Raw genomic sequence first — 14,827 nt, 5'->3', positions numbered from 1 at the left:
GAGTCTATAGTGCCTTAGTCACATGTAACCGTGGTGTATCCACTTAGCAACTATTGTCCTACCAGTAACGACCCTTTTTGTTATCACATATGTATATTTTAGAGATACAGAATACTCCTATAGTATTCTTAGGGTAATGTTATTGTGGTAGTGTTGGTAAGTTTTAGACTTGTTGCAACACCACAACTAAGCTTAGGGACATGTTAGTCACTCCGAGGAAAACGTAGTTGATCAGCCTACATCCCCCCAAATGTGACTATATGTCTCTAAACCCAATTGTGCTGTCCAACAATCTTAATACTTTTGTTCTGTTCTAGCGTGATACTAACTTCTGTGTTTTATAGAGATGTGTGTGTATATATACTTAGTTAAATCTTTTAAATACTTAACAGTATATATTCTTGGTCAGAGTGTTTTAGTCCCTAAGTGTTTATAGTTCGTATATCTTTTAGAGGTTGATATACTTGATTCACTACAAACAATGTTCTGATACCAATCTGTCACACCCCAAAACCGATAACGACGAAATACGTTTCGGGGTGGAGGACGTCATGTACAGTATCATCACAATTGCATAATAGTAAAAACAAGAAACATACAACCATTGCATTTCATAGTGAGTTTAATTACAAGTGTGTTTTGTAATGTTCAACAAACACCAAAAGTAATACAAAAATAAGAGATGGATCTTGTAAGCTCCACCTTCTCCAAAATGCTGCACCTGTACCTATCTATCTTTGACCTGAAGATACAAGTTATTTTGAAAACGAGTATCAGCATAAAGCTGGTGAGTTCATAAGAGTTTAGTGTGAGTTTTGTGTAAAAGGCATTAGAACTGATAGTATGAAAAGCTGCAATTCACATTCATAAGTAGTAGAAAACCCTAGAAAATCCTATATTTTCCAGAAAATACATTGTAAGTGAAAACCTTTAAGAAAACATGTAATTTTCATCTTTGAAAATCGTTTACTGTAAAAGTATATTAGTGAATCTCCAATAAGTAAGGTATTAAAATAGGTTATGCCTGTAGTCAGTAATAGAAGTGCAAACTTCCTTTAGTGTTAGATACTTGTTTACTCCGGGATGTTAACTTAGCCTTTAGTTTAGTATTTTAGTGTGGTTATAGTATATTCCTTGTATGCTACAGATAGTGTGAATAATAGAGGACTCCATGACCTTACCGGTCATGCACATTGTAGTGAAGTAGCGGCATCCCTGGGCCTGCACGGCTCGGACTGAAATTAACAGTCGGGATGTAATAGTGTCTGCCCCGTATAGATCTATACATGTAGCGTCGTTCTGATGTCGGAAAACTCTGGGCGTAGTGTGTAGCGAATAGAGTATCTCATAGTGAGTTAGTGTGTTATCTTCGGATTAGTACTTTCTCTTGTATTATAGTGTAGTAGTCTTTTGTATAGCTCGTAGTGTGTCCTCTTATTAGTGTATAGTCTCGTAATAGTGTGTAGAGTAGTAGCTATAGCGAGTACTAGTGGCCTTAACTATACCTATTATAGTTAACTTAGTGTGTATGGTTCTTGTCAATTTAGTGGTTTAAGCATCGGGTGAAATGAAAATGCTTGTATCCAACACTAATATACATGATATATAGCTAAGAAATCAACGACAGTCGGACGGATAACAACTACCCTAAGCCCACAATCAAACAAGAACAGGAAATAAGACGAGCTATCGGTCCTAAGTCCTTCAAGTCTTACTTATATAAATATATTAGTGTGGTTACATTTTGTAAGAAAAATTTATTTAATAAAAATCTTGTCAAAAGGGAACATTTATAAATTGTTTATTTATCCAAAATAATTTTGAAAACGAAAAATCCTTTTATAAAGCATAGCGGTAAATCACATGTGATTTGAACTACGGATAGTGAATCACATGTGATTAATTTCCATAAACATGTATATTTGACTTGTATCCCCCCCCTCTAAACATATAAAAACATTTGAAAGGTTCATTAAAGGGGTATGAACTCACCTGAAACCGAGTAAATCGGGTAAATCGGGTGAAAGTGTCGGAGAGCGTTTTGCACCAAATAAAGACTTGTGCACCTTTTAAGACCCTAATATCATATGAAATATGTATTTTACAAGAAACTAATCATTTTATGCTTTTCATTAAAACGTTTGGGTATTCTAGCATTGATTCGGGGTCTTAGGGCTTAGAAGGGGTTCCCGGGAATTGTACAAGGCCAACAGGGGTTAACGGGGGAGTCCAAGAGTTTACTCCCTTGGAGTTTATGGCCCAATGGCCACTCCTTGGGAGTTTACGGCCGTAAGCCCCTAGGCTTGGCCGTAAACTCATGTTCTTCTCCAAAAATGGGTGTTAAGGCCTAAATTCAATTCCTTATTTTTCTAGTGAATGTCTAGGACCAATTTGGAGGGTTAAAACCTTCATTTGGTTGAGTTTAGGGGAGTTTACGGTCCTAGCCTAGGCTTGGGCCGTAAACTCTAAAATACCCTTCAAAGTTTGATGTTTAATGGCCCTAAGCATTCCCTTAAATCATAACTAAATTCTAGAATGCCTTAGGTGAGTTTTTGGGACATTTTAACATGGGAATTGGGTGTTTACGGCCTAAGCAGAGGCTTGGTCCATAAACTCCCTTTTAGGCTCTAAAATCTTATGTTTTGGTGTCCAAACTCATCTAGGTATATCCCTTAATTAGTACCCAAGCTTAAAGGAAGGAAAAATGGGACATTGGCCAAGTTTTGGGGTGTTTACGGCCTAAGGGGCTTCTTAGGCCGTAAAATCCATTTTTTCCACTAATTCCTATGATATTTGTGTTCTAAATACAATGGAATACGTTTAGAACAAACTAGGGAAGAAACTCTTACGTTTTGGAAGCCGAAATTCGCGGTTTTGGAGTCGGAATCGGGTCTAGAGAGAGAAAGTAGTGAGAGAGTGTATGAATGGGGTGGTAAAAGGGTGTAAAGGGACATCAATTTTCCTTAAATATGCCTCGGGTATTGCACCCGGTACACGACTACCCGATGCTCAAGTTTAACGGGGTTTAAACTTTTTATCCGGGTGAAGTGGTTGAAAAGTAATATAACTTTATTTAGTTAAACGGGGTTAACACTTAAAAGTTATATTTACTTATATTAAAATGATAATATCTAGAAATATAAATAAATAGATATTTATTTATTGACGACTCCAAATATTGCGAAAATTTATATATATAACGACGAATTCCGTTAGTGAAAACGGGATTATGTAACGGAAATAAATTTGGGTTGTCACAGTTTTACCCAACATGTTGCGTTGATATAAATACATATACAGTTTAAATCATATAAAACTTGTATAAAATCATTCATCCAGCATATATAGAAAGTATACTGATAATATGCACACATAACACGTAGTTTACATTAAATACTTCATATCTATATGTAATATGAAAGGTACCATGCACTCACTTGAAAAGGTGGTGATTTCGAACTCAGACAACGCTTCGCTTCTTAAAAATAATTTCCTTCGACGAAACCTATTATTATTACCACTATAGTTTAGTCTATTATTCGCTAAGACTAATTAATAGTCTAGCTATTATTACTATTATATAAGCGTTAAAAAATACTTATGTAACCCATAATAATAGCCCAAGTACTTATTATAAGTTCCTAATAACGTTACTATAAGTAAATAAAAGCTATATTAAAAATAGTGTAGGCGTAGCTCACATACAACGAGTTTTATAGAAAACGGGGCTTTGCTTGGAGCAGCGTTCTCGAGCCGAAAAGCTCTTCTTCTCGGATCCGTGGAGAACTCTGGGGCTTCCGCCTCGTGCTAGGAAGGTTCCCTAGCCTTTTCGGGGGGGGGGGGGGGGGTTTGGGGCTAGAGAGAGGCTCTATAGAGAGAGTAAAGAGAAGAAAGAATGGGAAGGTGTGAAGAAAATGAGGGTGGGAGAGGTTCTATTTATAGGGTGAAATATGGTTGAACTTGGTGCCGCATGTCACCATCTGGTGGAAAGACTTTGGGAGAAAGCAATGGCCAAGATTGTGCCACATCTCCCATTTTCGCACAGCACACTTCCGACTTCTAAAATCCGTTACTCTCACATACGACCTCTGCTTTTGATGTTCTTTATAACCACGCATAGGTAAAAATAAGATCTACAACTTTCATTTTGACTCCGTTGGCTAATTTTTGACCGATTTGAAATTTAACAGTACGAGAAGATTATATTGTTAAATGTCCGCGTAAAATTCATAACTTCTACATATGGACTCTGTTTTTGTTTGTGTTTTTATCGTTGACTTCCTATTAATGATATTTTCAATTCTCATTTAGGTCGCGTAGGCCAATAACCGCTCGCTCTAAAATTCGAGTTTCGGGTTGTGCACTGCTAAACCAGGTCTTAGAAAATTTATAACTTCCTCATATGAAGTCAGATTTGGGCGTTCTTTTGTTGTATGTTCTTGGTTTAACATCTACTAAAACTTTTGTTTATATTTCTAAGGCTAAAAAGTCATCAATCGTAAATTCACTATTTACGTCTCCCGGTGTCGTGTCGGTTTTGCCAAAAAACTTCGGTGGGTCATAACATCTTCGTTATAACTCGGATTTTGGCGTTCTTTAGATGTACCTACATCTTGGTTAAGCTTATTTATTCTAAATAGACATTTGTCGAAAAGTCATTTTCGACACTTATTTCTTCTAAATTGTTTAGCCTGGATCTGCAGGCATTATAATTATCTCCCCCTTAGGATGATTACGTCCTAGAATCATCAATGAAACAGGGTTGTATAATGACTCCATACGTTATCTATTCATCCTAGGTAATAATGATAAATTCTATGTTTCTTTGAATGCGTATCTAATTCCTGGTCTTCTTGACTGCAAGTGGTACTTGATGTTGCACTTGCTCCCTATCTCACGTTAGACTCCAAATTATGAACCTTCAAGTCACAATCTTGATCCACACTGGATGAAAACTTATGATAAGTTCTTTTATTACTACAATGGAACAATGTGTCATATTCTAATGACCTATCAACGTATGTTGCAATGCTTAGACTCGGGTCTCTTAGAGTCTTATAGAACAGACTATACTTTCCTTCATGTTCTAATCTCATCCTGTTTCTCGGAACCAAGTAACATACTCGTCGTAGTCGGACTCAATTTGGTATGACCACTGGGGTTGGAATAACAATAATCTTCTTAATCATTACCAAAACAATGGTAATGACATACTTGAATAAACTGGTATCAATTACTAGCTTCTTGGTAAACTTGTGACTTTCCCGAATCTAAGTGTGAGTCCTGCGCTTCTGGAATTATAGGCCTCTACTACCTTTCACACCTACTCATACCCGTCCCAAGTATTGTCTCGCAGTTCTCCAAGTTATTGTCACAAAAATAATTTTAACACATACAAATGTGTCCAAACAATCATATAACTTTTTCCTAGACTCTACTAGGAATTTTTCCATGCGTATCTTCAATCATGAATTCTGGTTCAACTCGGTTGGTGATAGGAACGTCAGACGATGTGATAACTTCATGGACTATACCAAAAAGCTTTTTTTCTGCTAATCGAACATGTACTTCTACCGTACTAGCCGTATTATTTATTAGACGCATTCTAAAGGCAAGATATCACTCTTACGATATCTTCTGATATGTATCATTCACTATTGTAAGCCATCTCATTTCCTCCATTCACTCAATTCACTATGAGTCTTCACCATGATGTTCTACACACCAAAGCAGGCGTTCGGTGTATCTAGACGAGAATATAGATAAAGGAAAATTTAGATGCATATTCCTCCTTATTACTCCGAAAAGTTACATGCCAATTCTAAAACCGTATTCAAATTTTCGAAATCTGAACACATAAAGTTTCCAGATCCGGTCGACAACAGACCATATCCGATCATACAATGCATATCATAAATCATTTAGCAAATAAAAGCATGTTAAGCATTTTCCCTAAATTAGCTAGTTATTATGTCTATTCAGGTGTAGTACCTAAAATATATTAGAAACACTCCTCATGATCATCTCTTAGCATTCTAAGTTTAACTCTAGAAATAAATCCATATTCCTAGTTCGCTTAAACTAATGCTCTGATACCAACTGTGACATCCCCATTTTCACGGCCAGAAAAGACCAATTTTGTTTATGCTTTATAAAAATCAGAGTACCTCTTTTTAATAAAAATGTGTGGAATTTGTTTCCAGTGAAACATGATAAACATGTTATCAGGTCATTTCCGAAGTAAAGTATTTTTATTCATTTTAAAACATTTGGAATGTCATCGTCAATACATAAACATTAGCATAAACAGAACTTACATTCACTATCACTAGTGATTTATATCTCCTTAATCTCTCAGTGTAATGAGGCTTCATATCAACACCTATGATATAAATAAACTGAGTGGGTCTGGTTGGGAAACCTGGTGAGTACATAGGGTTTTCAACCCAACATAATATAATTATTATGTTTAAGAATCAAACAGTTAACCCAATTACCCATCCCCATTATATTCTCTACTCTTAAGGATCTACCCTAAGAATCAGCTATTTCTCATTCATTCATTCCTAAGGATTATCCTAAGGAATAGCTATGAAGTCCATCGTTGTCAATGACACAGCTGTCAAGCACAGCTGCTAGTTTTATCACTTAGGCGCAGCTGCCAGAATTGTGACATTCTATGTGAGGCGCATCTGCCAGTATTGAGCTTCGAGCACAACTGCTAGGGTTATCTCGTTTATTGACAGTATCGTTTTCGAGAGTCCACTCGCAATACATTTCAATGGGTTTTCAGAGTACACCGGTGAACACATCATTCACAACACCTACAAGTTGCGAGCCTGCTAGTGTTCCACTGGACTGTCTAGAATAGTCTGTGGTTGTCATCCATACTTTGCTAGATGACGGAGCACACATTTGGGAACAAGGCTTCTCACATCGTCCACCGCCCACCCTTACCTCATGGTCTATATCACCTCTCAACTCATCATCCAACTCATATTTCATCTACCCAAGTTTTACCCAACATATTACGTAGATATAAATACATATACAGTTTAAATCATATAAAACTTGTATAAAATCGTTCATCCAGCATAGATAGCAAGTATACAGATAATATGCACACATAACATGTAATTTATATAGAATACTTCAGATATATGTGTAAGATGAAAGGGACCATGCACTCACTTGAAAAGGTGGTGATTCCGAACTCAGACAGTGCTTCGCTTCTTAAAAATAATTTCCTTCGACGAAACCTAGTATTATTACCACTAGAGTTTAGTCTATTATTCATCGAGACAAACTAATAGTCTAGCTATTATTACTATTATATAAACGTTAAACAATGCTTATATAATCCATAATAATAGGCCAAATACTTATTATAAGTTCCTAATAACGTTACTATAATTAAATAAAAGCTATATTAAAAATAGCGTAGGCGTTGTTCACTTACAACGAGTTTTATAGAAAACTGGGCTTTGCTTGGAGCAGCATTCCCGAGCCGAAAAGCTCTTCTTCTCGGAGGCGTTGAGCACTCCGGGGCTTCGACCTCGTGCTAGGGAGGTTCCCTAAGCTTTTCGGGCGGTTTCGGGGCTAGAGAGAGGTTCTAGAGCGAGAGTAAAGAGAAGAAAGAATGGGAAAGGTGTGAAGAAAATGAGGGTGGGAGAGGTTCTATTTATAGGGTGAAATATGGCTGAACTTGGTGCCACATGTCCCCATCTGGTGGCAAGAGTTGGGGAGAAAGCAATGGCCAAGATTGTGCCACATCTCCCATTTTCGCACATCACACTTCCAAATTCTAAAATCCGTAACTCTCACATACGAGCTCTGTTTTTGACGTTCTTTACATCCACGCATAGGTAAAAATAAGATCTACAACTTTTATTTTGACTCCGTCAGCTAATTCTTGATTGATCTGAAATTTAACACTACGAGAAAATTATACTGTTAAATGTCCGCGTAAAATTCATAACTTCTACATACGGACTCTATTTTCTTCTGTCTGTTTACCTTTGAATTCCTATTAATGAGATCTTCTATTCTCATTTAGGTCGCGTAGGCCAAAAACCGATCGATCTAAAATTCGAGTTTCGGGTTGCGCACTGCTAAACCAAATCTTAGAAAATTCATAACTTTCTCATATGAAGTCAGATTTGGGCGTTCTTTTTTTTTTTGTATGTTCTTGGTTTAACATATACTAAAACTTTTGTTTATATTTATAAGGCTATAAAGTCTTCCATCGTAAATTGACTATTTACGTCTCCCGGGGTCGTGTCGGTTTTGCCGAAAAACTTCGACGGGTCATAACTTCTTCGTTATAACTCAGATTTTGGCGTTCTTTATATGTATGGAACCCTTGAAATATATTCTACAACTTGGTTAAGATTATTTATTCTAAATAGTCATTTGTCGAAAAGTCATTTTCGACACTTATTTCCTCTAAATTGTTTAGCCCTGATCTGCGGGCGTTACAACTACATCTTGCCAAGTTGAAGAATTATTGGTGGATATTTCTATAGAGTTCTACTTTGTAGTTTGTTTCCATCTTCATCAATGTCGTAATCGACAAAAGGAACCAAAGTCTCCAAAGGTTACTTCTTATTTCATCCGGTTATGTTCTAATCCTTCTAAGCTTTGCAAAATAATCCTTGGTGGGTATAATGATTTTAGTTAATTAAAAAAAATGCTTTTGTTATTAATTACATCAAATTTTGTGACTATAATTGGACTGCTTTTGAATAAAAAACCCGACAGTCTCATTTTTTTAAGCAAAACCAAGAAGGAAAAACTAACTCCAAAATCCGTATATATATATATATATATATATATATATATATATATATATATATTAGGGCAATACAATCGATTAACAGTTGAAGAATACATGCATGCACGATAAATAGTCTAACCCTAGCGTCATAATAACGGATGGACAGGCCAAATCCATTAATAAAGACTACATACGTAAATAATAAATTTGACACAACACAATAGATAACCCAACAATCTCCCCGTTTGTGACAAATAAAAAAAGAAAATCTTCATTGCTCAACATTCTGAACTTTGTACATCCTGGTCATCAAATTCAAAAGTGTGTTCCGAATGAAAATGTACCACATGATCATATCACTGAAGCCTTTTAGCTCCCCTTCATCATTCACTTTTGCATGCAACAGTTAAATCTATGATGTGATTTAGTGTAGTAGTAGAGTATAAATGTTTTTCGAAAAGAAATAATTAACTCTTCTGAACTTTATCACCACTTCTTCTTTGATAGACCACACTCCAATCCTTTTTCTTTATCTTACCCAACCTTCTCTTCTAAAAATCCTTTGTTTCTTCTATTGGATCCACAACAAGTCGTTTCTTTAATACCGCAGTTATTTCCACATCTAGTTTAGCAACCTCATGAATATAGCAGACGATCATTCTTTTCAGGTGAGAAACGATTGGCTCATACTTCACTTCATCTTTTGATAAAATCGGGAACAATGAAATCCAATCATTTGGATTCATACACGGAAGATCAACAAGAGTGAAGTCTTCCTCAATGCGACTAGCTCCTCGAAATCCCTTTAATTTGAAATTAGTTAATTGTTCAGTCGGAAACGGAGCATAAACTTTCACAACAACCATCTTCTTCAAACTCCAAGTCTTGAAATAAGGTTGGCCATACTTGAGATAAAATGAAAAAAAGATTATTACCAAAAGAGGAACTTTCTCAATATGTTCAAAACCTTGGAATAAGAAAGCTTTCGGACTGAGAGGGAAGTCGATATGAGAGTCAATGGTATTATTAAGCTCAAAAGATACTGACAGCTCTAACCAAAGAGGGCTCGGATCATAAATTTCCTCCTTTTGAATTCACTCCAAGGTCCATGGAGCAAAGAGTGTTATCAGCGTTGCAAGAGTGACTTTTGTAACCTCAGCTTCAGCCTCTTTAGCTTCTAATTCTTTACAAACATGCTCAATATTATCAAGCTCTTTATCCCTCTGTTTTCTTACAAGATTTTCTCCTTCAGATAACATCTCATCATCATCATCATCATCATCATCATCAATAAACTTTCCTTTACCTTTTGATCCTGAAGCTTCATTACACTTCTGGTTAACTTTCGGTTTTTCTTGTTCATGTTGTTCGCCAGTGGGCTTCTTAACCTGAGGCTTAGGTTTTTCATTGGTGGGATTCTTAACCTATTCTCCCCCTTGTTTTGGAATAGCACTGCTTTCCGAATCACCCTGTAGTTGACAGAGTATGGCGAAGACAGGCTTGATTTTTTCGAGAGGTGATGGCGCACTGAAAATGTAAGCATTAAGTCGCGAGTTTCAATAAGATTGTGTAAGTACTAATTAATGTCACAAACATAGCTTTGGAAGACTGCCTTCTCGGATTTCAAGTGATCCAGAAGCGTGTTGGTGCAACCGAGCATGACAAAGAGAACCTTGACTTTTTCAGTTTTTTGAGTCAGTGTATTCATCAGTGTATTTTCAACAGCAAGATCTTTCTAAAGCTTCTATATCTTAGAGAAAACAGAAGCAACCATTTCGGAGGAATCAGTTTGAAGTTCACCACGAACATGAGGAAAGGCTTCTCGTTCAGTTTGTAAAGTAGAAGTCTTTGTGGTTGTGGAATCATCATAGAATGGAGTTGAAAGAGCAATAGAGATCTGTGTTTGAGAAACACCAACAAATATGTTTGGTAGAGGGGCAACGGTTATAGGAACAATTTTGGTGATAGAAGATGAATTACTGGTCAGAGATGGATTCACTAGGAGTTTGTTCCGAGACCAATGGTTCCATAGTCGCAACAGTATCTTCAACTTCCTTCTGAACTTGTTCAGTCCTCCAAATATCTGAAACGATATGGGAATTTGAATCCTCCTCGACAACTGGAGAAGGAGACTTTGGTTTGAGAGCTTGTTTTTTGAACTTCTTTTAAGTCTTAACCACTTCTGAAGGACCACCTTTACCATTTCTCTTTATTCCCCTTTTTGGTCTGTTGGCATCAACAGTTGTCGTTCACAATTCAACATTAATTGGACGAGGACCTAATGAAGGCAACTTCCGACAGGCATTGACTATAACATTGTCCTGAGGCACTTTTGTGAGAATGACCTCTGGCGATCCAATAAAGCTGATCCTCTTCACATCGGTCAACATAAACACTGAAGTCTGTAAGATCAGAATCGCAGCAACAACAAACTTATCAGCAAAAGAAACATTAAAGTGAACCAGAGCTCTTTTGACGACAATAGACAAGAACCGTGCATAGGAAATTTCAGAATTCCGAGTGGTAAAAGATGTGCTTTGAACCAGTTATGCCTAGAGAATGGATCTGTAATCCAAGTTGATGCCATGATACAAACCCTAAAGGATGGTAATGAAGAGTTTACTTGCACTGTTGGAGCTAGCAACACGTTCATAGAAGCTTTTGAACAATAAGGTGAAAAGACCATTCCATACAGGAGGATGGTTCAACTTCTTGAACTTGGAAAGGAGAGTATGCTCACCATTATAGTCCATTTGATAAAACATATGAATGAGATCAACCGAAAAATTGAATCAGGATCAACCAGGCCCTCAGTCGCACCAAACACTAACATTTTGCATAATCGAGCTTTGGTAATTGACTTTTTTTTGAGAAGCAACCTCAAAGTTAGTCATGTCATCAGCAAGAACATATGATGTAGTGGAGAATGCTTTTGAAATATGGATGAGTGGAGAATGCTTTTCGAGAAGCAACCTTAAAGGTTACATGTATGAAAGTGAGGTCGATGGAGAAATATTAGAGATGGTTCCGAAGAGAAAAATGTACCTCTGCTATAAAATAGTGATTTAGCAGTCAACTCTTAACGCAAGGTGAATATTAGCCTAATTGGGAAGAAACAATCGACATGAAAGTTTCATTAAGACTTCAAACACAGAGTCTCAGAGGCTTGAGTCAACATGCAACACTATGCAAGATTCAGAGTTATATACCTGTCCCATTATTCTGAATTGAAGTATAAAAACTTGTACCCAAATCAAAAATATATACTAAAAATAACACATAAAGAAAGAAAAATATTTTTGTAATTTTGGGTTTTCTGAATAAGATAAAACAATAATAAAGTAAATAGTTTTGTGATTATGATTTTTCTAAAACAGATAAAATAGAAAATAAAAAATATTTTTGTGATTATTGATTTTTCTGAAAAAGATAAAACATAATTTAAAATAAAATAAATAATAAATTTAGAAGGAAAAATAAACAATGGTTTCCGAAGCATTATGGGACTCGGAATCAATCGGAAAACACATAATCTACAAAGTAAACAAAGACACTGAAACCCATATGAATAGTACGCTTCGAACCATTCCGAAGCTTAGATTGTGAACAGTAGAATCTGAAAGATTGTGAACGTTCATAAATGAATAGTAAAATCCGAATGACTGCGAATGCTCGGATGTGAATAGTAACTTTTTGATTACGAATGAGATTTCGGAACTGATTCAGCTTCTATCATTCTGAGACCTTGCAAAATATGATTGAATGATGCTTTAGGTAAGAAATTCGTGAAGATATTAGCCAATTAATCAAAGGATCGAACAAAATGCACTTCAACGTTTCCATTTTCAACGTGATCCTTGATAAAGTGATATCTTAGTGCCATGTGTTTCGTTTTAGAATGTTGCACTGGATTATGACATATTCGAATTGCCCTTTCTGAATCGCAGTATAAGGGGATCCTCTTCATGTTTATCCCATAGTCCCTTAGCTGATTCTGAATCCGAATGATCTGAGAAGTGCATGATGTGGCTGCGATGTATTCAGCTTCTACAGTAGACAGGGATACGCATGCCTGCTTCTTTAATTGCCGAATTACATGTTTGCCATCTAGAAACTGATAGCCCCCAGAAGTGCTTTTATGATCGAGACCACATTCAACAAGATCTGCATCAGAGAATGCTTGCACAAAGAGACCGGAGTTGGAAGGATACCAAATTCTGATAGAGGTAGTTCTTTTTAGGTATCGAAAGATGTTCTTCATGACAGTCACATGGGTCTTAGAAGGATTTGCCTGAAACCTGGCGCAATAGCAAACAAAAAACATAATATCTGGACGACTAGCTGTGAGGTACATTAAAGAACCAATCAATTCTCGATAAAGAGTTATATCAGTTGCAAGCTTGTCCAAGGATGGAGTGAGCTTCATTCTGAACACCATTGAAACATTGACCTTCGAATCTCCCACCATTCCGAATTTTGCAAGAAAGGACTTTGTGTACGCTTCCTGGTTGATGAATATACCCTCCGAACTCTGTCTAATATTTAAACAAAGGAAAAATTAATAGGAACCATTGAGCTCATCTCAAATTTAGTTTCCATCAGTTTTCGGTATTCAGCTGTTAAGCTAGGATTTGTGTATCTGAAAATGATATCATTAAAATAAATTTAGACGATCATCAGATGGTCAGCATCTTTCTTACAAAATAAGGTTGTGTCAACCGAACCTTGTTTAAACTTAGATTGCTTTAAGAAACGAGTAAGAGTTTCATTCCATGCATGTGGTGCCTGTTTTATCCCATACACAACCTTATCCAAGGTGTAGCAGCGATTTGGATACTTCTTATTTAAGAAGCCTAGTGGTTGTTCCACATAGACTGTTTCCTCTAATTCACCATTCAGGAACGCACATTTTATGTCCATTTGATAGATTTTCAAATTCTTGTGCACTGCATTGGCAAGGAAAATCTAAACAGATTCTAGCCTTGCAACTGGTGCGAATGTTTCTTCATAGTCTATACCTTGGTCTTGGCAATACCCTTTTACAACCAATCGAGCTTTGTTCCAATTCATGTTGTCTTCTTTGTCATGTTTATTATGAAATACCCTTTTTAATCCTACCATAGATGCATCACTCGTAGTTGGAATCAATCTCCGTACTTTATTGCGCTCAAACTCATTAAGCTCTTCCTACATTACTTGCACCCAATCAGAATCATCAAGAGAAATCTTTATAATTTTAGGCTCAAATTTGGAGATGAACGCATTAAACATGCAATATTCCATTTTCGAAAATAATACAGTTTGATTCGCTTTTTGTTGAGCTCTTGTGAGAACTCTTGAAGATGTTGCACTGATTAGTTGAGACTTAGGATGATATTTGGTCCACTTGGCGAATGGAGGATAGTTCGGATCATAGGATGGATCCAAGTCTGCATTTCATCTTCGAATTCAAATTGAGCATCCGAGTCATTATTTTCATTCTCGTTTTCCCCCTAGAAGTTTGCATGTGACTCTACATTCAAAATCGGGTGCTCCCTTTGGATCGGAATATCAACATTAACTTTGGGATTTGAATTCTCCCTCTAAATAGGTGTATAGGGTGTGGAGTTTGAAGTTGAACACTCCCCTTGAACTGGATCATTAGAAGCTTGTGGCTTAGGTGGAATTTCAAACTCCTTCGAAATTTCAGAGCCCTTCGGAATGGGTGGCTCATTTCCAAGATCTCTGGCAGCATCATCAATGATTTCCTTCAATTCAACTTCCTTATTATCTGGAGCAGTTAATTATGAAGAAATAGCCTTTTCGGGCTCATCAAACAAATTTATCAATTCCTAATAAAGATTTGAAAGATGAATCGTCATCGGATTTGTCGAAGGAAAAATTTCCTCACCTTGACAATTAGTCTTCCGATACTTCTTGAGATAGTTATCGTCAAACGTGACATAATAGGTTTCTTCTATCATTTCGGATATCTTATTCAGAACCCTATATGCCTTAGAAATAAGAGAGTACCCCATAATGATTCCTTGCTCAGCCTTTACATCGAATTTT

This window comes from Lactuca serriola, chromosome 6 (genome assembly GCF_051521515.1).
Source record: "Lactuca serriola cultivar US96UC23 chromosome 6, Lser_US96UC23_V15, whole genome shotgun sequence".
NCBI classification, from domain to species: domain Eukaryota; kingdom Viridiplantae; phylum Streptophyta; class Magnoliopsida; order Asterales; family Asteraceae; genus Lactuca; species Lactuca serriola.
Note: the sequence above shows the minus strand (reverse complement) of the source record.